Source organism: Falco biarmicus, chromosome 6 (assembly GCF_023638135.1).
Source record: "Falco biarmicus isolate bFalBia1 chromosome 6, bFalBia1.pri, whole genome shotgun sequence".
Taxonomy (NCBI): domain Eukaryota; kingdom Metazoa; phylum Chordata; class Aves; order Falconiformes; family Falconidae; genus Falco; species Falco biarmicus.
The window spans coordinates 3388386-3413168 of NC_079293.1; positions in this window are offsets into that span (position 1 = coordinate 3388386).

Below are 24783 nucleotides of genomic sequence, written 5' to 3' on the forward strand. Positions count from 1 at the left end.
ACATTATTTTTTTAAAGCATTATGAAAGAAATTACATGGGATGGTTTTTAATTCTTACTTTAGCATGGAGCTTGCCTTCCCCATGAAGAAATAATACTGTGCCACTTTGTACAATACATCATGGTGGTGGGAAACAGAGAAACACAAGAAACCATTTGTTGTGGAGAAATGAATACATCAGTGCAGATGCCTGGCTGTACTAATATAAGCATACGCCCATTGGCAACAGAGGTTTTAATCTTTCTTTATGTTTGATCGGCATTAGATGTGAGCTGTCTGCTGACAGATCCTGGCTCTTTAGCTCAAATTGAGGAGACACAAAGCGTGGGGCCTTCCACTCAGTACTATGGCTGGTCGAAATAATGCACACAGTGGAGTACAGTTCAGAGGGTAGAATTTCTTTATACAGTTCTGTATCTCCTTAATTAACACTCCAAGCCCCATATGATCTTTCACATAGCAACAGAAAGGAAAAGAACACCATCAGGCCATTCTGCTTTCCTTAGATTCCTGCTAGGTAAGATGTCAGTGACAGAAGGGCTTCTCCTGAAGGTGCCATTTCTCACAGCTGTAGATTCGAATAGTTTATGGATTAAGTTTGAGACCAGAAACTCAGGGGGGGAGGGGGGGGCGGGAAGTCCATTAGTCCATTTAGCCTTGAACTCATCTTTTTACTGCATACTTGGAACTCTCTTCTTCCTTTAGCTGGTTAGATGTTTTCCCTTTTTCTTATACTGGCAAACATTCAAGGGCAAGCAGCCTGACACATGAAAAAAATCCAAATTGACAGACATACTACAAATCTGCAACTCTGCTGGTGAAAATAGAGAATATGAACTGAAACTCACCCTGGGAAGAAAATCTCGACCCAACACTGTGGGGAAAAGAGCAAGCCAAGCAATTTCAAAATTAAGGGATCAAGGTGAACTTGATCATTTGATCATTTTCCTTGAAGCAGTGCCAAATATTTGAAGGCAAATTGGATTTTCAGCAAGGAGCTTCAGCATATCAGGTAGAACATGAGCCTGACTTGAAGAAAAAAAAATCTATGAAGAGTGGAAAAACATCAGATGAGATCCTCACCCTTGATAACATTTCTTTGAACAGCTCAGGTTTCTCAGAGGAACTGCTAAATTATTCTGACTAAGCATCTGAATACCTCTTCAGTAAGGGAGAGGCAATGTAGCTGCTTAGCTATATGGATATATTAGCTGTCTCCAGGGACTATACAGAACACAGGCGTCATTTATTGGGTATTCTGTCTGAGACATCAGTAGTGTTCCAACCAGTGTTTTAATCTTACCACCTACAGTAACTAAAAGACCTCTGGAGTCATTTAAGCCTAAAGAATACTGAAAAGAAGGGGAGGCTCCAATAGAATTGCTTTTCTGTTATATTGTGCCCCCAGAACACCTTGACTAGGTGCTTTTTGTTTTGTTTGTTTGAGTTCTCTGTTGGTTTTTGTTGTTTTTTGTTGGTTTTTTTTTTTTTTTTTTTTGTGAAATGAATAGTAGTGATTATCTAAAGGAAATTTCAGCATTCCACCAGTAAAGTTTTTTGGTTTTGTTTTTGTTTTGGGGTTTTTTTGTTTGGGTTTTTTTTTTTTTTTTAGCCTGGGATTTTATGTGAAAGAATATACTACAACAATATGCACCTCTCTGTAAGATATTGTTCAAATACAGATCAAGTATCTAATTTTAATAGTTCATACTAGCTAAGATCTCAATAAATAAAGAAGATTTAGATGAAACCATTAAAATGGGAATCACATATTATAAAATATAGTTAGTTTTCTGGCTACACACACAAAGAATCAGTCATTTAATTCAACTAGATGGTAACAAGATATTTCTGTGACTAAGGATTCTAGCAAATTCCAATTTGCCATGCATTTTGCACACAGCTCCTATAAGCAAAATCTCATGTTATCACTATGTCTTTTTGAGGCTAACAGAACCAGAGATTTAGAAGGATTTAGTCTCCCCCACTAAACACAGCAAAACCGTGCACTCAGAAATCCTACTGTCTAATGAAATTTTTAGTTTTCAATGAACTTTGTACTACTTTGTCTCCCTATAATGAGCATGATGGTATTCAGACATCTAAAAAAGAGAAAAAAAAAGGAAAGTCATTTAATTTTTTTCCCAAAAAAAGTAAAATACTCTATGCTGCAAACATTAAGCTATAAAAGATCATTCCCTGCCTGTCCCATTGGCTCAGGCCCCAGGTTCTGCTCAAGGTACAACTACTGACTCTCAGGCTGCTTTGGTTGCTCCTGTTGCAAGAACAAGGATGCATTACTCTCAGATAGAACCACTGGTAAAGATATGGAGTGAGTTAGGCAGCACAGAGTAGAGATGAAATCATACGGAGTTATGCCATCCAGTGCCTTGTAATCTGTCTTCAGAAAGGCCAGGAAACTGTACAGAAAGGAAAAGAGATGACTGTATATATCCCTGTGTCTGTGATAATTAGTCTGGAGCAGATTGTAACTCACCTGCTTTCTGCATGGAGTTTCACAGTGTAATACTAAGAAATCCAAAGTGGTTGACACAGGTGAGTTAAGTGTCTTTGGGTACTTGCTGCAAATAGCCTCATGGTTCCGGAACAATGATCTCAGGTCAAGTCAGACTATTTGGTCTCACCCCTCTTTCTGGAGTTCTTCTTCCTCCCTCCACATTTCCAGTTGATAGCTCTCTCAAGAATTTACTGTATTTCCTTAAATACAAGTATTTTTTGTGGTTATTGAGCAGCTCCTCACACCCATTTATAATTTTGAAACAGAAGGGAATTAAAAAGAGAAGGGAGCAGCAACATTTTGGCCAGGCATCATTCCCTTCTTCATCTGGTTACAAGGAGACAGCGACAGTAGTTCTGCGTACTCATTACTTAAAAAAATGGAAATTCTCATGAAGTAGGACTGTGAAGGAGAATGAATAGGCTGTGATAGACACTTCTCCCCTGGCAATCTGATTTAATTAATGGTTATTCAAACTTGTTTTGTCCCTTCCAGAGGAAAAAAAAAAAAAGAAAGAATCAAAAATTCTGGAATGTACCTTATGTGCTACACAAGGGATGGAAGGAATTTCACAACAGATGGACTTGTGCACTTGAATATTTGTTCTATTACCTGTTCCATAACCTTACAAATACAATACAGTGGAAAAGGAAAAATTTTTTTTTTCAAAAGCAATAACAGAACTGCTTGTAACAGCTCTTCAGAATATTTAGTATTCATCACTAAAAAAAAAACAAGAAAAAAAAAAAAAAAACTAACCAAAAAAAAAAAACCACAGAGGAAAACACACAGAGATACTGTGAACACTATCATTACTGTAGTACTCTTCCAAAGAATAATCTCACTGTGAATAATATTTATGCTATATCCTTGAAACTCCTTTCAGTAGGACTAAATTTTTGTGCTTGAGATACTGATCTCTATCTTTGTTAAACAGCTGAGAAAGGACCAAGAAGAGTTTTGACCTAAAATAACAAGATTACCCTTAATCTTTAAAAAAACCTGTCTAGTTATACCTCAATATTTCTGTTAAGCAGTTTAAGAAAAAAATGAAAACTGCTTCTATGAAAGGGGATTCTCTTTAGAGGAATCCATTTAGGAAGAAAACAGGAAATTTCATCATATAAAATAAAGATATGAGATAAATATAAAAGATAAGAGCCAATGAAAATAAGAAATTCAGTTTGAATTAGTGATCTAGATAACTCACATAACCTGAGAGAGAAATACTCTCACAGGTCACGATTCTTTGCTTTGATGAACTGTCATCTGCAAGTGTCCACGACAAGGTTTCGTTAGATCTCCGATTTTAGATGTCTTAAGTTAGCTGTGCTAGATTCTCACCCTGAACCAAAGAGATGTCTGCGTGATCACCTCTTCTGAATGCTGGCCCTGGGAATGATAACTAACCTACACAGATGATTAGCCTTTAATATACCAAGTGCTATTCTTTAGAACAGTTTAAATACCTATTATTAAAATCCCCTGTAAAAGAGACACTAGCAAAGTAAACCTTAGTAGAAACAGCTGAAAATTTACCCAGCTGTGCCAGAACTAAGTTTTGCCATGAGTGTTTTTCTCTTGGTGACAATAACACAAGGACGTTATAAAATATGTTTGATGATACTAATTTGGACCTCACAGTGGACCTATCTCAAAAAATTGCACTGTTATTTAGTAGCAAATCTTTTGGCAAAATCAAAGTTTCAAGACAAGTTTTCATCTCTTGAGAAAATATATAGCACACAGAACACAGAGATTATAGGATATAAATTTGTTTCTGTCTGTTGTCATCTCCTTTTAAAGCCTTCTAAATTAAGATAAACTAACCAGGGGCATCTAAAACACCATGAAATGTTTTCGTGAATAGCAGGGAAAGAATGATGTTATGGGCTAAGAATTTGTTTTTAAAATGTGATAAATAAATGGTAGATGCATTTGACATTACTGTGAGTGTGAATTTATTCCCTCTCACAGGAGGATCAAATCTAGGAAACTTTCTGGGAGAGGAACAGAGATTTGGGTAATAGTTTTATGCTAGTGTGTCTAGAAAGGAAGATTAACTGAAATGTTGACAAAATTCTGGATCCGAATGAATTATTTCCAAATATTTATTAGATATGAAAGAACAGGAGACATGGACAAGTCACTTCCCGGGGTTTTTGATCACTCACAGAGAAGCTAAGAACTAATAGAGGGGATACATGTTTGTTAATTATCAGTACAACAATGTTACAAAACTGAAAACTATAAGACTTGGAAACCTCAGTACCCTAGGGCGGGATGTATCAGAGAAATAAGAGATACATTCATCCCTCAGACGTGTACCTCCAAGTCACAATGCAGATGGCTTTCATGGATTTCTCAGGAGCAGAATCCAACCTTGAAGCTGAAAGAGCAACTGAAACTCAAAAAAATAACAGAAGAGTCTATTACACACAATTGTCTGTTACTGACCTATTCAGAAAAAAATAAATAAAAATTAGTTTGTACTCAGGATTGCAAAACTACTTACTTTGCAACAAAAAAGGAGGTTGATACATAATTGCAAATCTTACTTAGAGGAAACTATCAGAATATGCTGAATATCCAAGGTAAAAAGAGAGCAGTGGGAGAATGTACCAAAAAGACAGAGGCTTATATGAAAGTTCAGAACTCTGTGAAGGTTTTTTGAGTTTATGTTGAATATAAATATCAGAAATGTGGGAGAGCACATGGCAGGCAGAGAAGTAGAATGTTATGAAAACTAGTGAATTCTTCTCTTCTCTCCTTTAAGTCTGTCTTGTTCTATGAACTTTGTTGAAATATTTAACCTTCCCAAACCTCTCTTTTCAATTCTGTAGGAAGAGACTATCTGATCCTCATGGCTATTGAGTGGCCTAATTTAATTTTGTCAAATACTTTTAAGTTCTTGGGGGAAAAACATTACATGTGAGTACTGCCAACTTTTTTTTTTTTTTTTTTAATTACTATTGTCAGTGGTTGGGGTGGTTTACTTGGGTGGTTGTTGGTTTGGTTTTTTTTGTTGGTTTTTTTTTTTTTTTTTTTTTTTTTCTTTTTCCAGCTTCTGGTGTTATGGGTTTACTTGAAAATATCAGTTTTCATAAAAAAAAAAATATTGTTTCTAGGGAGAAAATACTTCAGAAATAATTGTTATAGCTCACCAGAAAGGTAGCTTTCCTCTGTTTGATTTTGTTCTCCTGTTGGCGTGCAAAGGATTCAGCACTGCACAGGCTCTGGAGCTCTTCTAAAGGAGGAAGGTCTGTGAGCAGTGGTTAGAGCTTTCTCCTTGGACGTAGGAGCTACTGTTATGAGCCTGGTGTTCCTGTCTCCTCCACACGAGCAATTTTATAAGACAATCAGTTTTAGGCCTTTTTGTTTTGTTTTTCATTGTTGGTGATGGGGGTTTTATGGCTTATACCTTAGAAAAGAAGAATTAAATCTTGTTTCCTCAAGAAGAGTATTTGAGATGCTATACATTGAATAGCTAGAAGTGGTTTCCAGGAGCTGAGAAGCCATAGATTCAGTGATGGCAGAAATCCTAGTTACACCTTCGCATTCATCGTTCCCTGTTTATTAGCTCTAAGCAGCAGTATGCAGATTCTTTTATGCGCCTTTCTGTAGTGCTTACCTCTCTCCATGCATTTTGTGTCAAGGTTTGGGTATTTTTTTCTAGGCTATGGATATTCTCTTGGGAAACAGGTGCTGAGAAAATGCTTATTACAATATCTCAATTAAAGACACCAAGACACTTATCTGATTTAATTTGAAGTTTCCCATATAGTCTCTATTGATTCAAGAATGATAAAGAGTGTAAGGGAATTACCCTTACTGTAAATATTAAGAACCAGATTCATCCTTTAACACAGATATCCTGTTGGCTCCAAAGCAAGAAATGCCTCTGCATTTCAGTGGTCAAGAATTTGCCTGAGGAACAGAAAAGCATTTTTAGCATAATCTGAGGGCATATGGGGTAAAAGTACTTGGATGAAACTGAGTACAGCAAAATGCTGGATGAATATCAATAGAAATAGCTTTGTAAGTCTTAACAACTGGAAAGGGGTCATATAGAAGTATACTGGACAAGTCATTCAGATACATTATGGGCAAAGAACCAGTTTTATGATAAAAATAGATGTGATGACCTAATCTGTGTCTTTGATTGCTAATGTCTGTGATTCTTTTAGTCAAGGATAATACAAAGCAAACTCCACAAGAAATTCTAGCATGTACAAATGAAGTATAACAAAAACATTTAAGTTTTCTCATATACTTCAAACTTCATCAGTTTTAATGCTACAATAGGCCCAATAAAAACCAGAGAGCAACTGTCTCAAATTTTCCTAGCAAGATTATTATAATTTTATATTATATTCTTTACTCAGATCTACTGTAAATTGCAAAGAGATGGTGAGATTTAATTTTGGTTAAAACAGAAAAGTGCTAAGTATGGATCCCTAAGAGAGAAGCAAAATACATTTGGGAAAGCTCTAACATCTAATACGTACAGGTTCTTTTTGTGCCTTTTTTTTTTTTTTTTTTTTTTTTTTTTTTTTTTTTTTTTTACCAAGCCAGAGAAGGACAAAAGCTCAGACAGAGTGAATGGGAATAGAGAAAGTGGATTAGAGATGCTGTAAGGGGGGGGGAAGTACTGAAAGCACACAGGAAATGTCAGGCAGAACTTTCAGCAAAAGGGAAGCAAAATGCCTAAACTAACACAAAAGATGAAGATAGATAAAGATGGTAAGTATTAGAGAGGTGGTTGGCTACAACAGACTCTATTTCTATTACACCTTAAGCAAAAAAAGAAATTACACTAGGTTTTACAGTAGCTGTCATTAGATAATAAAGTGGTGTCTGGTTTTCATTCCCTCAAGGTGCAGTGCTGTAACCTGAGTAGATGCCACCATCATACAGCAAGGAAGTCTTGAAACTCATACATGCACTATTTTTTTAACAAGTCAGAAATGCTAAACTGAACAGAGAGGAAAAAAAACAAACAAAACTCCTCACTGGAGTTCAGGTCATAAACTGCAATGACTTCATCCTCTTTCCCCACAAGAAAATCAGTGAAGGACCAGTATCTTGCATATGAGCTGTATCATGCAGAAATGTATATGCACACATAGTAATCAAGAGGTATGATTACATAGATCATGTAAGAATTATATAAATTATTTATAAAATATATAAGACTTTCAGGCACAGGATTAAGCTTCACTTCTGCTGGGCAATCAATGAGTCACTTCCATGACATAAACTCTATGGAACCAAGAGTACTGTAGAAATATCTGTTACAAAACTTTAAGCAAATAAATTCATCGAAACTACATGTCAATTGGCCAAAGCTCTACAAAGAACATAAAAATATTATCGATGCAGTTGAAATAAGGGGTCATGTGGATCCAACATATAAAAATTAACCTCATTTTTAGAAATGTAACATCATATATTTTTTCCCTTGTGATTTACCTATGAAACTTTAAGATCCATACTGCTTTAGAACTTCTGCATTTATTTTATTTAAATCATTATCTTCTATTTATAATTGGGAATGAAACATGAAGTTGCTTGAACTGACTGTTTACTTGAATTCAGAATTTCAAAATAACTCCCTAGAGCTATCAAATGACTGAAATAATTCCTTTCAACTATATTTGTTTGTTGTCTTAAAATGGCATTAAATATTTCAGTGCTTTGGGGGGGAAGCAGTAGCTCTGTTTTTCACAACAAAAAAAAAAAATGTGCAGGTTTTGTACATAATGAAAGGCTTGGATTATTTACCAAACAGCAAAACCACAATAAGTAAAATTGAAAGATTCTGTTGCAAGGGCACCTTGAACAAAACTCTTCCTTTCCAAGAATTATTTCCTTTCTGGATTGTGAGAAATTCTTGCCAAAGGTGGTTGTTTTTTTTTTCCCCTAGACTCTGTTGTATTCCAAAGTAATTAATTCATGGAATACATATGGTTGCATTTTATTGTTTTCATCCTTGCTGTCATATAAAAGCTCTTTAATGAAACAAGTGATTTTTAGAGAACCCTTTAAGTCACCAGACAAAAGCAGGTAGCTGACAATGGAAAAGTTCAAGTTGCAGCACTTTTGTTTTCAGCAGACTACTGGAGGTTAATAATTTACCGCGCAAGAAATGCTTTCTTAATCTTTTAATTCTAGATAAGAACATCTCTTTTCATAAAATTATGGATGGTTTACCAGATATTGTAATTGGCGTAGATGTGTAATTTTATTATTGTTTGAAGAAGTCCTCTTTTCTTTCCCTCTTCTCCTTTAATTCATTCAGTTTAGTGTTGTCATAGGAGCATTTGATCTGGCATTAAACACAAACACTGGAGTCAGAGTGAGTGTCAGAGAAAAAGAGGATTGTTTTTAAAGCAGAAAACACAAACTTTCTCCCCAGGGCAGATCCACTTCTGATGGTTCCAACCTCTCTTCTTCCCTCCAGCTCCTGCCCACTCATGAGGAATGTCAAATAAACCATTACAGTATTAAATTCAGATAATTTTTGCCAGGAGGGATGTGAAGCCTAAAGTCAATAATTGTTTTTATCATGGGGGGAAGGGTTCAGCTTCCCCCCCCCCTCCCCCCTCAAACTGGTGACTTGTTTATCCATTCAAAATTTTAAAAATAATAAAAATTACACTGTAGTTTAGCCATAGAGAATAGACTCACTAGAGCAATCAAGCTGTACTTTATGGTTAGGAGGACAGGTTACATCATGATGACAGTCCCTTCTAACCAAAGAACTAAGGTTTCATTGCAGATAGTATAATAGATGTTCCTCAGGCTATGCTGAAATTATTGGTCTCTGTCTTTCCATGATACAATGCAATCAGTATCGATGTTTAAGTTTCCTTTGTTTCTTCCTGTTTCCCTAAGGATCCTCTGTCTGCAGCACTCTACTTACATTTCACGTTTATACATTCTTCTCTACTTGGATACCTGGTATCCCTTTTTGGATAATGGATCTCTTGCAGTCAACTCTCATCAGACCACCCAAACAGCTTCTTCTCCTCAAATCTGCATCCTCTCAATTGTCTAGTACCATTTTTGTTAGAGCCCTCCAGCTTATGTTTCATAGAATGAACTATCATAATTTCAGATTATTTTTAAGTGTCATTCAGGTGACATTTTCTTCATTTACATTTTTCTAAAGAATAATTATTCTTAAATAATAATTATTTGTATATTTAGAGCTGATTTACCTTTTAATTTGTTAATTTATTCCTAAGGTTGAGAAAGGAATAGCATATACACGATTGTTTCTGACTTTCTACCTGCCTCATAATAGGCAAAGATTTGTGCACGCCTAAAGAAAATCGCCTAGAGTGAGCTATAACTTATGTTGCTGGGATTTACATTCAAATGTTCAGTTTTCATGAGAATCTGAGGGAAGCTCCATGCAGTTCTAATGTATTTACAAGGTATATATGTATGCCAAAAGATTTTCATGTGCTTATATTCTTACAGAATTGCCTTGATGTCTGTGATAACATAACAGATGCATTCCTAAAAATATTCTTCGAAGCTTAGTTTTCATGGTTTACAATCTCCAGATTTTAACATTTTTGCTATTGGACTAATCCATTCAAAATCTCCAATTATAGCACTTGGTCTAGATTCACTTGAAAAGCTCACTAAACTGGTGATATAAGGTCTTTTCTTCACCATATTTAAAAGTGCGTAGATGAATGAAAAGCAATTCCAAAGTGTAGACATCACTTATCTACAGAATGCACCTCTCTCCCTCCCCAAATATGTTTAAATAAGGAATAAATGTTTATGGTATCATATACTGGATTAATGCCAGTGGCAGCATAAGTGAATGTGGATTCATAATTAGTTCTGCAGCAACAAAAAATGTTGACTTGACAAATGTGTTACCTAATTGAGATTGCTTTAAGTACATGATTTGTTATATTGTAATTCAGTTGCTCCTGGATCTTTAACAGACCTCATTCTGTTAAATCCTGACCTGATTTAGAGTGGTTTAAGGTAAAAGTAGAGTTGTGAGCTGAATTTTTCATTTCAAAAGAGATTTAGGATAATATTCTGTTGTTCTTCACTGTGAGAAAAACAACCAACCCAACCAGAAATGTTCAGGGTGCCAAAACTCTTATCTATTCCTTCTCACTTTAAATTTCAGTCTCTTAGGGGGGAAAAATAGTGCAAAATGTTTTGTTCTAGATATATTTTTCAGAAATATCACAACTGTTTATTCTGTGTTTATCTTAAAAAATATGTTTTAAAGGAACATAAAGAGGTTTTTATTCATGTTTTTGTCCTTCTGTGTTTATTGAGGGAATAAAATACTAGATTTGTTGTTGTAGGTGGAGAAATAACTTTCCTAAAATATGTAGAAAACGGAAAATATTTTATTGTGCACTTAACTGTATGAAATGTATAGTAAATATTGTTGGAATAAATATTATATTTTCAATATAATATAGCATGTACACTGATTGTTCAGAAAGAAAACTGAGTAAGAATTATGTTACAAAAGTAATCAAAGTTAAATTACAACAATCCATGGAATCATATGCTTACAAAGAAATAGAAACATGAAAACAGAAATAAAATGTATGTAACAAAGATGAGAGTGACTAAGAAAACCTTATGATAGTGCTAGAGACTGAAAAAAAAAAGTGAGGTAGATATTTTCTATGTGCAATGTACAGCAAAGTCGGCTGGGACATCATAATAAAATAGAATAAGCAGTCATGAAATGGTTTATCACTCCGTGGGCATATTTTCATCAGGTAGAGAAATTCCATAGATCATTAATCAGTCATTAATGGAATAGATTGAAATACCTTCATTTTAACAGATGCCAGAATGGATGAGGGAAGAAGTCTTCTCTGATGACTCAGCTAAGTATCATTGCTTTGATCCTTCTGAGTGCATCTTATATCCTTCAAGGCTTATTAACTGCCTCATCATGAGCTGAAATAGTTTCTAACACTATAGCATGATTTGTGCTGCCTGAAACACAACTCTAAATTGTGATGTCCATTGAAATGTGCATTAAAATGGAACTGGAACTCAATGAACCCCCTGAGAGTCTTTCTGTTGGTTTTCTCCATGCTTCAGACTGGGTACACGCTTATCTCTGCATATAAACAGAGAATATGCTCTTACAACAGCATTATCGCTGTAAAGGAAGAACGGACCAAGCTTAGGCTTCAATTACCATAACTTCTACTCCTTATTTTTTTCATTACCTTGCTGTGTTACTCAGGCTGTTTTCTAGCAAAGAGATGGTGAGCCACCCCAGTACACTGCCACTATGGTTCTGGAGCTCCATAGCTGCTTCATAGGTGCACTAACCTTTCCCAGTGGCAAAGGTAACACGGTCTGTGCATTGATGTCTGCACCATCTCAGATTAAAATCCAACTGGAAGAGGAAATGCCTGAATCATTTACTTTGCCTGAGAGCTACTGGACATTTTTTCAAATTAAAAGGGCCAAGGAGCCTGTTACAGAGTCCTGTGTCCAGACATCTCAGTCTTGTACCAGTGACGTAACGAGTTTAGTGACTTGTTACTTTACAGACATTCATAGGCAACATTTTTTAACATGACGTAGTGAAATAGAAGCTGTACTTAGTACAACTGGCAGGTATAGTTTTGTTCTTAGAGTTTAAATATTGGCTTCCAAGTGCTAAGGAAAAAAAAACCAAAAAACAAGGAAGTGTTCAAGTGAGCCTGTGAGAGACATATGCATATATTTTGTTACCACTAATTAATCTTAATGCACAGTGCCCACACAGAGTTCTGAATACTAACCTCCAAAGATACTCAGTCTACATTTATTGGTTTTGCAAAACCAAGCAGATACATAGAAAAAACCTCAAACTTAATTGTTCCATTGCAAGCTGTCAATCAGTTCAAAGCTTAATAGTGACATATAAGCTCACCTAACAAGAAAGATCAAAAAGATGTTATATGTATAACATATAAGCAAGTCACCAAGGAACTGGAGTCTCGCTCAGCACCTAAATTGAGCTGTTTAAGCTTCTGCTGCCAGATGCATTCTTAACACAGCTATAATTTTTAATGCAATAAAGAAATGCAGTTTCAATCTGTTTGATAGGAAAACAGATTTATTACAGAAGAGTAGCTGAAGAGAAAATTCTTCAAATATAGTTCAGAATGAAGCTTGCACTTTAGCTGATTTGTCAATAATTATAAAATTACTGATTAGTATAAGCTGTGGGCTGGATCACCTTGTTGCCTGAGTACCCAGTATATAAATATATATATATATATTTCTCACAGCCTAGCTGGAGATTAATGATGGATTCACACAGGAATAGCTCTTTATGCTTACAAGCAGCGAAACACAGAAGAACAGTTATAGAATAGATCAACTAGCTTTTGTAATAGCAATAGTGTTCCACAATATCTTCCTTACTGGTTACTGAAAGACCCATAGCAGCTTATAAAACAACATACCAGATTATTTGTTAGGTATTACTGATGGTGGTATTGGTTTTTAACACTACAATATTATGCCACACTCTCATTTTCTTTCAAGTCACTGGATTTTTTTCATTCATTTCAACGGGACTTAAATGGTGCCTTTAATAAAGGAGGGGACTAATGTGATCACCTTTGTGGTCACTGATTTGAATTCTTTCTCAGCTACTAGTGATGAAAGTTTTCATAATTAAATTGAACACAATGTCAGAAGCAATGTCTGTAATGAACCAGTATGCTGTGAGAAACCAGCCAAAGAAGCCTTCTCAAGGATTACTGCAACTGCTAGTTTTGTCTTCTCCCTCCTTTCCCTGTCTGTCCCCTAGTCTTCACCGAGTCAATGCTCCTCACCTCCCCATACATACAAACCCATGCTGCCCCTTAGCAGAGGGTTAGGTTCACCTCGCAAGTGAACCAGTGTGACTCAGTGAATGTTGACTAAATTACATAAAAATAGAAAATCTTCCTGAAGGATTACAGCAGCCACCAACTTCTTTACTTAAATCAAGAAATCAGTCTTGTTTGTGAGTCCAGCTTTCAGAGGCGCTCTGATCATGGCGCTGTTTGCTATGTGGAAAACAAACACATCTTTTCTTTTCAGTTTAGACATTTCCTACTCAGGCTGCTGGGCTAAAGTGAAACGCAGTCTGTAGTTTCTAACTTTCCACAGACAATACGTAGAGAAAGGAGATGATGTCAGAATTTCAGTTCTAGGAACTATTCCCAAGATCTACTGTTGTTTTCCTCTTTTACTTCCTGACTTTAAAATGGTAAAACAGTAATGAACCATCATTAAATGCATGCTTATCTGCCACGTCAGAGTTTCAGAGTTTCTAGTGGAAAGTATTATCTCTTTTTTTTTTTTTTTTTTTTTTTTTTTTACTTTTACTCATCAGCTGCTTAATATCATCTTAGAGGGCTTTCTGACTTACCTTTCACCATACATCTATTACTTCTTTTGTTTGTGGCATTCCAACAGATTTTTCTAATCCCTAATACTGTTTTACATCAGAGAACCTCAGTGGAAGAGGTTTTTTCATCAAATATTTTATAATATGCAAGTCCAGGAACACAAAACAACCTATTATTTCATTTTTAGCTCCATTTTGCTATGGAAGTATTGAAACCTTTACTTCTGAATCTTTTTGTTTAAATTGCTTCTTTTAAAATACTTGCAATTTTATTAGAAATTTTAAAGATTATAGAGTCACTAACTATAAAATCCTGCTATGAAATGTATTATTCCATTTATAGAATTGATGATACTTCTATACTGTTCTTTGCCAAGACAAAACAAAATAATACAAATCAATTACCACATAATGTTCCCTCCTCCACTTCCCATAAAAGCTTTTTCCTAAACAGATCAACATTTCATGCCTTGTATTTTCCACTTTGTCATACATTCATTTATTCATTTGGTCCCTCCCTCACAGCACCATGAGTCCCTCTGTATGTCTACAACTGAATATTGTGGTTTGTCAGAGGATTCACTCTCTAGGTATCATTGAAAGTCATTTGACTGGAAAGTCAAAACATCCAACATGCATCTAGACCTCTAAATGTAGATAGATGTCTTAATATGAAACTGGATCTCACCCCAGGGGCTTGTGTATAAGTGTTTAATGCTGTTTGAGCTGTTCTTTGGGCAGTTAGTACAGACACCCCCTACGGCTAGCAAATATGATACAGGAATCATATGGGACTGTTTCCTCCTGGAGCAGCAGCTGGAGGCCATGCAGTAAACCCAGAGCACATCGAAGGTCAAGGGCACCTATGTGCAGGGACTAGAGTCAAGTCCTTTGTCAATACCATCATTTGGGTCAGTTCAGTTGCCTAAACTTGTGCCTCTTTGTCATTTAAAGGGCCTAAGGTATGTCACCTGCTGGCACAGAAAAGGACCAATGTCCATAGTTATCCTCATAGCTGAGAAGGAGCCCATTACTCTGACAGGTGGCAAAGAAAACAAAAAAGTTCACTGGTGCAACCATTACTTCAAAAATGTTTTCACCCAAGGTAGCACTGCAGATGCATTTTGCTTTTACTGTGAATTTAGATTAAATTACATAAAAATCAAAAATCTTCCTGAAGGACTGGAGCAGCTACCAACTTCTTTACTTAAAGAATCTGATGCAATACAACATCGATCTTGAGAGCTCACTGCCCCACTGTTGTGGTTATTACTTGAAACTTCTTTGTTCAGAACTGGTACAGACTGCATCCTTTCTGCTGTTGTATGCTTTGGGTGCTCCAAGACACTGACTGCACGTGTGCTTAGCCATTACTCCCTATCCAGCAATGCTTTGTTATCTCTCAGCCTTTACACTGGATAAAACTATTGTGTCATTTGCAGTTCCCCTTGTACACTATTAATTTATGTTTTTTGTGAAATGATCCCAACTTATATTCAGAGGAGACAAGTAAAACTGGAAAGTGTTACTTGGCACAGAAGGGAGTGAGGTACTTTTTGGATGGCATAGATTGTTTCCATTATAATTCATTAACTTCTGTAAAGAGGGTTTTCAGCTGTGAAGGGAATACACATTGTGTCTTCTGAGGTCCTAATTTCATCTGTGTACACACAAATATCTAATGTCTGCATGCACGCATGTGTACTTACATATTCATGCCTCTGAGTATATATACAAACATATATTTGGATGTTGAAAAAGCAGCAAATAACTGTGGATATAAATACTTAAACAGTGAATTTAGTATTTGATCATGAAATACTTAAAGCTTTAACAAACACCATTAGCAACTGCCTGAGATTTCAGTTTTTATTGCGATGGGTAGAATAATGTTTTTCAGACTATTGAGGACAAAAGACTTAAACTGTGCACCCCGATATTATCAATGCCATAACATAAAGGAAAAAAAAAAACAAAAAACAACCCCCAAAAAAACCCCAAACACCAAAAAACAAAAAGGCCAAAATACCTTATTTATAAAGTTAACATATTGTAATCTAATGCTATGACTGGCTGGGGAAAGGGGAAATAGATGACTAATGATTTTTAAGCCTTGGAGTTAATAATGCTGACAGTCATTGGAGAGGAAATGACATAATTAACTGCATGGCCAAATTGCAGCAAAGCTGTGAAGCAACTCATTATTAATAACAGACTGAATTTTATTTCCCAGACCCATTGATATGAGAAGAGATAATAATACAAAAAGCAAATACTGACATCATGATTGGATGATGGGGGTCAAATTCCAAGGGGCAGTGGGTAAACCAGTTCTTGCAGAAATATACACTAGATGAACCAGAGCCAAACTTACATTTTGCTTACATTTCCAGTGTGTTATCTTTGGCTAGCAGCCAGACACCCACTCAGCTTCTCACCGATTCCCCCTTCAGCAGGACAGCAGAGAATAAATAGGAAGGACAGAAATAAGAAAGTTCATGGGTCAAGATAAAGACAGAATTTGTTTACCAATTACTGTCATGGGCAAAACAGAAAACAGGCTTGATTTGGGGAAAATGAATATATGACCAATAAAATAAATATTGAATTACTGAATCAGGTGACAGGAAACAAAAATGGCATTCCCTGCAGCCCTTGGAAGTACCCACAACGGGGAAGGTATGCACTGCAGCTTATGGAGACTCCACACTGGAGCAGAGGAAAAGTGTGATGAGGAAGTGGTGGCAGAGCCAAACCGCTGCTTATGGTCACAACCTCCCCATTTTTGTTTCCCGATACCTGAATAAGTAATTATTATATATATATTTTTTTTATTTCTAGTTTAAGGAGTTTACCCTATTCTATTCAGCATCCCATGGTGCATTAACACTGCTACTAGCATAACTGGATAGTAATGTAGTATTTTAATGTTGCATTGGAACATTTCCGTTGAAAATTATGATTAGCACCTATTCCTGCTCAGATCAAAGAGGACTATCAAGTACAAAGAATCCCAGTGGGTCACAGCTTCTTCTACAGGAGCTGTCACTGCAAGAACACGGCTCAGTACACTTCATTGGATAGTGGGTTGCTTTATCATTTGTAAAATAGAGTCATCAGGAAATCAGGAAAACAAGAGTTATTATTAGCCACTTTTGTGCTCCACCTACAGTTATGGTATGTGAATATGGAATGATCTATAGGAATATTTTTTTAAAAGACAACATCAAATAGTAGTTATTAAAGGTTAAAAATGAATCACAACTGTAGATGTCACATTTAAATTTTCAGGTTTTGTCCCTTCTCATTTGCAAATGCCATCCCACTCGGAATTCAACGCTGTAATACAGTACTTTTCTTAACGGTTAAAGATTACATAAGAAACATGGAGGGGAAATCTCAATATGTAATTATTCTTTCTAGAAGATGTTTTCATAAGTGTGTAAGCTTAACTAAGTAATTTTAATATATATAAATATAAATTTTATATTAAACTATAAATTTTAATATAAAACAAAAGGACACTGGAGAATACCATGCAGTCATCATAATAAAAGGTCTTCATAGCTAGTGGAATTTGGTTTACCAACGAAATGCAAAGTAATAGCACAGAAGCTGTTGTGACCTATTTGCTATTTCTAATTATTTGCTTATATAGAGCCAGGTTCATGGGGGCCTAGTGTGTTGTAGAAGCTGTTCCTTCCTGCATAAATTATGCTATAACTTCCTTTAGTTAGAAGAGGATTAAGCTCACCTGTCTAATGGAGACAATAAATAATATAAAAGCAAGTAACTTACACAAACTTCCAAATCATTTTACTTCTAAATTTGGCCTTGAGGTCTTCTCAGTATCACTGATAAATACTCTGAAAAGTGGAGGGTTTTTTTAAATAATAGTTTCTCAGTAAATTGGTACAGACGGCTCTATCAGAACCTAATTATGACTGTGGAGCCAGAAAATAGATTGCATTTCCCATACATTATTAATGCTCTTCAAATCCTCATTTGTCATGTTCAAGGTTATGTAGAGATGACATTCAAGGAACCCAAACTCCTTGCTAAACTCATTTTGACAAATCAAGTCCTTTATAATACCATCTTCTTAAGCTCTTGGATAATATGAAAACTGTAACAGCATTCTCATGGGATTGTACAGAAACCATAAGGTTATAGGGAAATTATTGATGATGAAAATTTAGTACCATAAGAAATAATTTCATTAACAAGCTTTCACTTATATAATAGTTAAGCAAATATGTGTATAAAGAAAGAATTAATTTTGTAGGACCAGCTGATGTTTACCACATGCACATGCAAGCAGTCACATTAGGACCTGTAACTAATACGAAGACACATCACTAGAAGGTGATAAAAAATATTGGTAGTAAATGTACATGGATTCTGAAGATTTTTAATAGAATAAATCATAGTTCAAGTGGTAACCATAAAATATATGTGTGATTTTTACTGCTAGAAGTACAGCGAACATTTTTAAAAAAACCTAAAACCAGCTTGTACCCACTTACTTATTCTGAGTACTCCTAAAGAATGAAGATAAGCTTTGTATGAATAAAATCAGTCTTAGGCTTTCAGTATCTTGCTATATATTCTAACTCACAAAAAAACCCCTTTGAATACAAAAGTCAAATGAAATGATGTGAAATTGTCACACTACCCAGCTTCCACCTAGTTTGGTGATGCATCAAACAATACTGGAGAAGTCTGTGATGTTTCAGACTTTATTATATCTCAGTATTTCAGTACAGAAAGGTACTCTGCTTTATTTCAGCCTAAGTAAACACCAATTCCTAATGGAAAAAGTGAGCATTCATAGTTATCTGTGATGAAAGATGAGAAAAAACGTATTATGAATGCAGTAGATATCTAAAACATCTGAAAAGTATAAAGCTTCTCTCATTCTATTCACCACTGTTTATACTTGCTGAAGCTAAAAAACACTTCTTAGAAGAAACACTGAATAGCAAATTATATACTGGCAGGTAGCTGTTGGTCACTTACCAGAGTTATCTTGAGAACAGCTATTTAAACTTTTATATTACCTTATTATGCCAAGCCATATTATGGTACTTTGCAATATTACATTAAAATTAAAGGCTAATCCATTTTGCAGATTTACTGTACAGATAAAATGAGATAAAATCCAAGGGACCAAATTCAACACGCGTGCAACCTCTATCATCTCTGTATAGTTACACAGGTGATACCTACTCCACTGAAAACCAATATGACTTATATTTAGGTCTAAAAAAGGCACATGGAAGCTAGGGCAAATTTTAAAAAGCAAAAAAAGCCATTTATTGGTCTGTCTTTCTCAGTAATCTCTTTGCTATTATTTCAGATACTTGGATTTGAGTAGCAGCTTATTATTATTCTCTCCGATCACATTTCTCCATCTTCTTGATCTTGCTGAGAAGCTGTCACTCTTCCAATAGGAGGGGGGTGGGGGTGCGGTGTGTTTGAAAGAGACATTATATCATCATGTTTTGCTGATATAAACATGATGTGGAAATTAGAACAAACTAGAACATCCTCATGATACTGAGAAGAAGCTTGCTAAAAAGAACTAAACCTGTGTTTAAACAAAATACTTTGAACAAGCAGAAAACATGAATCTGAATCAACACATTTGTGGGGGTTTTTTGCAAACAACAGAGTCTGGAAAACTTTAAGTAAATATCATACTTTGGTTCTTATATCAGTAGACAGGATTAATTAAATAAAATAAAAAGGACTTAAAAGAAATATGCTCAGTTACCATACCAAGTAACAAAAAAAGTTAAAAGACAGTTACAGGCAGAAAAGTAACCACATACGAAGATGCATGTGACCAGAGAGCTAGAACTAAACTTGATACCAGAAAATGTAGGAGCTAAAGGCGTTCAGCCTGTCTAACACAGAGAACTAATTGCAGTCTAAATTTTAGGTGTTCAAATAAGTGCTGAACTGTACAGTTGGCTAGGAAAATGTGACTCTTAAAAGTCTCCAGAGGACTGTTGAACACATCTATGTGGACATCACTACCTCTGTCCCTAAGTATAGCGATTTTTTGACATGATTTTTTTTTGGACTGAAGTATGTTCCTGCAGCTTTTACAGGCTTGGATCATGGTTCTTGTAATTCAGTATCTGCTTAGAGCACTTGCAAAATGAGGCTTCATTGCTGGTGATAATGCTTTGATAGATAGTTTGCAGCTTTTTTCTTTTTTTAATGGGTCATTTTAGTACATTACCTTTTGCTTTATTATTTCTTGTCAGTAACAGTGCAATTGATCACTTGCTACATCTGCTATCCTTTCTTTCTCACTTTAGTCTCCACAAATTTAGGAATATAAAGATTGACTCTTCCTCACCAATAAAACCAAAAATTTGTAATTTTTCAAGGAACCATTTTTGGAGTATTTTAAAGCTGCTTTCCAAGCAATTACATATTCACTTCCAGTGCAAAAGTTCTCATAGTTTTTTTTTCTCAAAATTATTTTCAAAAGTATTGCTTCTCTGTAAATTCTTGAGAAGTTCTCCTGCCCTGATATCTACTACAGAACAAAAAGAAATGCAATCTGCAAATTACATAGGGAGATTTTATTCAACTTATAATTCACAAAAATTTTAATGGCTATATTTCGCACACCAATTGAATACTTAACCTCTTAGTTACAACTTAGCCAGTGAATGACTAATACATTTTTTTAATTTTGCCCAATCAATCGTTCCATTCAAATGTCTTATAAAAGTGTTAGTCTTTTTTAAAATTCCCTCTAGTTCCTGATGTCTTCTGGACCCATGAGGTACCCAGAACTGCCTAAGCATTCTATATGTATTGTCACATGTAGCCATATGGAAAGAGATTTTCATTCCTTTGGCTCTTAATTTCATTGGTTCGTATACTATAGAAAATAAAATTGACTGGTTTTTAACCTTTTCCTTTATTACATTACATTTGTGTACAAGCAGCTAAAAGCTCCATTGTTTCTAATATACTTTCCATTTAGAGCCCAAAGTCCCCCTCAGTGTTACTGCATCCCAAGTGCTTCACATGTATGAATGTCTGTGTTTTGAATTATTAACCCCACAGGCACTTGTAGTAGGTTTTCAGACAGAAGCTCATTTAATTATTTCCAGTCCACAGTTCACATCTTAGTTTTTTAGATTTTTTTTAATTTCTCGTTTTCCCCTTTTTTTTGCAACACCTCTTAATTTAATAAAATGTGAAAATGTAATTAATGCATTGTTTATTTTTTCTTCCAGTTCATTAATAACAATATGTAATGATTTTTTCATTCCACTCAGGCATAAATAACTGAAGTAATCAATATTGAAATTATGTTTAAAATTAGGATCCTTATTGTAAAGATTAATCTGAAGCTCTAAATGTTTGAAGTGAAAAAAAAGAAGTGTTTAGCAAACTTGAATTAACAGTATACTAGGAATACAAAATGATATGATGGGCCTGACAACTTTTTCAGGAAAAGGTAGCTGCTTTTTTTCATTTCAAAGCTTATACACTGCTGTATATCTTTGCAGGCCTGTGCAGTTTGCTAGTGAGTTTAGCTCAATACTGAAGGGAAAGAGCACAAGATAAGAGTATGAATTACTTCTTATAACCAAGATGAGGATGTAGTTTGAAGTCCTTTAATATTTGTAGTTGGTTCTTTCTACTCCTGGTCAACTCAGAGTCGGGCACAGTGCCATTGCAGACTCTCAGGTACTTCATTTCAGGGGCTAAACCTAGACCCTTTATTGGATTCACCACACATCAGTGACGTATGACTTGCAGAGTCAATAGCTCCAGTCTTCATGGTAGTCTCCAGTTATTCATTCACTTTTCTCTACTTTGAAGATTCATACTCTCTGATATTTTCTTTCCTGAATGTCTTCATGCATTTCCTCTTTTCTTTGCACCCCCCCCCCTTTTTTAAAAAAGAAATTCATTACTCAAGCTCTAGAAAGGCATTCCTCTGAGAATGTATTCTTAATGATTAACACTTGCCCTTTGTGTCCTTAACCAAAATCTACTGTTATTGATGTTACAAAAAATAATAAAAAACCTTTGTCTCCATCTGAACTGTTTTTTTCAGGGAGAAGTTAGAACACATGGGCTCAGATTGATGGATTATCTGACCTAGTACGTTGTCTGCATCGAGAGTTAATTTTTTCTATGTAAAAGTAAGACATGAGAAGCTGTATTCTTCTACCTAATGCTTTCTCAATTCCCAGCTGTTCCCTTAACAGGAAATACCTGATTCTTTATATCTTTTACATAAACTCATCTTCCTTTTTCCTCCTGAGTCTGTGTAAATTTCCCAGTTCTTGTCAAGGAATTGCACGGGTCTGCTTCAGCTTCTGAAAAAAACTTCCTCCTCCTCCTTGTTCTGAATTGGGATCTGACTAATGTGGTAGTCTGAACTTTCTAGTACCTGTTGTGTAACATACAGTGAACAGTTAGTACCATTCAGAAATTTATAGGGGTCTATTATATCTTCCTTTAGTAACCACTTTTCCACACTCAAGAAACCTGGACTGTTTGCATTCTTCTTGATATGGATGCCACTCCATATTGTCAAACTTCCTTGTTGCTTTTTCTGATTGTTTTATTTTTGAACTCTATAAAAGTATTTTGACATGAGAGGCCCAGAACTAAAAATGCTATTCAAGACGTGGTTAAATTACACATTTATTGACTGAAATAATGATTTTCCTCTGTAATTCCAACATCTGGTTAGCTTTTCTGCTTGGTGTTGAACTTGGAGCTTATGTTTTCACAGAACTATTCGTTATAACCCAAGATCCTGCTACTGATCAAGAACAGTCAGTTCAGAGGTAATTGTTTTATTAAATAGTTCAGAGGTAACTGTTTTATTAAATTTTTATTTCTCTTCTGCATATTTGTGTTCTATGTCTCTGTGTGTGTACACATGAATGTACATGAATCGCTTCACATTTATCTATGTTGATTTTTATCTGAAACTTTATTTCTGAACTTTTTCCTTTTGATCGTTCCTAGTGGAATAAATGTGGTATCCTATAGCTTATAGAGTTATATTGTTTCCCAATATACTCCAGGTTTTTTTGTGAAGAACTAGAAAGTAATGGACAAAACATATTTTGAGTTAAAATGAATAAATTCAATTGAATTTTTATTGCTTGTTTTAATATCTTTTGTCTGCCCCGAGAGGTGATCCATGTGCCTTCCTTCTCCTCTTGGACTGAGTCAAATCTGACATTCAGAATTTGTTGAAAGTATTGCTAAAGTCTGCAGTGCATGCAACTTTTATTTGTTGGGGTTTTTTGTTATGATGTTATTTGCCATTAATTAAAGTCATTAGAAAACTCCTAAAAGTGCAGATGTTAATGTTCAATGTAAATACTTAGAAAGACTAACAAACTTTCAGAAATTTCAGAATTATTACACTCCCTTCAGTAACATATTTTTAAGATAGACACTGTCAACTGCATAATTTAGTACTGTTTGTGTCATTGTATCAGTTGCTCTACAAATAGATCACCCTGCCTTTCTCTAGCCAAGAAATATAAAAATTTTAACACAAACCTGGGAATTTAAAATACAAACCTAAAAATTAAGGTAATTTAGCATAATTTTGTGAAATCTATTATTTATTATATGTTTTTTATAACCAGAACTTTCCTGATTTCTCTGTTCACCTTCTACTTCCATATCTTCCCTTTCCCTTTTACGTTCCCCTGCCTCCCTGGCAATAGTAACTAATCCTTTTTTCCTCTCAATTTTTTTACCAAATATATGCCTAAGCTATGAGTATCTTAACCTGTTTTCATAAATGTGCTAAGCTTTTTAGCCAAAACATTTTCCACATTACAGAACATGCTCTGAAATAAATCATCTGTTTAAAAGATCTAGCAATATAAAATGTTTATGAAAACTGTAAGCATCAAAACGAAAAAGAGTATTCTAGTATTTAATTGTAACCCATGGTTATCAGCTTGCTCTTATACTATAATAGAATGTCAAAATACAATATGAATTTTTCATGTACTTAAAGGATATTTTCAGGATGATAATATATAAATGAACTTATTTTATAAACAAAATAGTCTATGTCCCGCCTCCCATTTGGAAAACAGATACACTATGTCACAAGCACAAACAACCCCAGACTGAAAGCCAGGCACAAACTGAAGTATTTTTGCTATCCACAAATAGCAAAATAGCCTGAATACACTGTGAAAATGGGTCAAAAATTAGGAACAATCATAAAGATCTTCTCCAAATATGCTCACACAGAAATTTGTTAAAGTGATGTCTACCTAAAAATTTATGTATTGTTTGAAGAATAGCCAACCAGGCCAGCGTGTTAAAAGTGTCAGTCCAAAGATGATATAACATTCAGTTCCAATGCAGAGCTCTTTAGCTTATGGTTTGAAGGGATATGAAGCCAGGTGGGTGTGTTCTTGTGTCCATCTCCAGGATGCTTATCAAATGTCGGTTGTCACATAATGGATCTGTTTTGGGCTGGGAAAGTGAGGGAGACTGCAGCCTTATCTGAGACCTTTGTAACAGAGAAACATGGACCCCTGGAGTGACCATATGCCATTGATTTCCCATGTTTGTTCCACTGAAAATATAACCAAAAAGAAGATAATTAAGACTGAATGATATCAGATTTTTCCCTAAGATGCAGATATTGACCTAGTTCCAAAAGGGAAATGAAGTGAGAGCTTTCTGAAACAGAACAAGGTCTTAAAATAAAAAGATTAGTTAGGATGAGTTTGGTACAATGCTCTGGGTGATGCTCTGTTTGTGTGGAGAAAGGAATGTATTCTGAATGATTAGAAAAGATAAGATGGGCACCTGAAGGAGATAA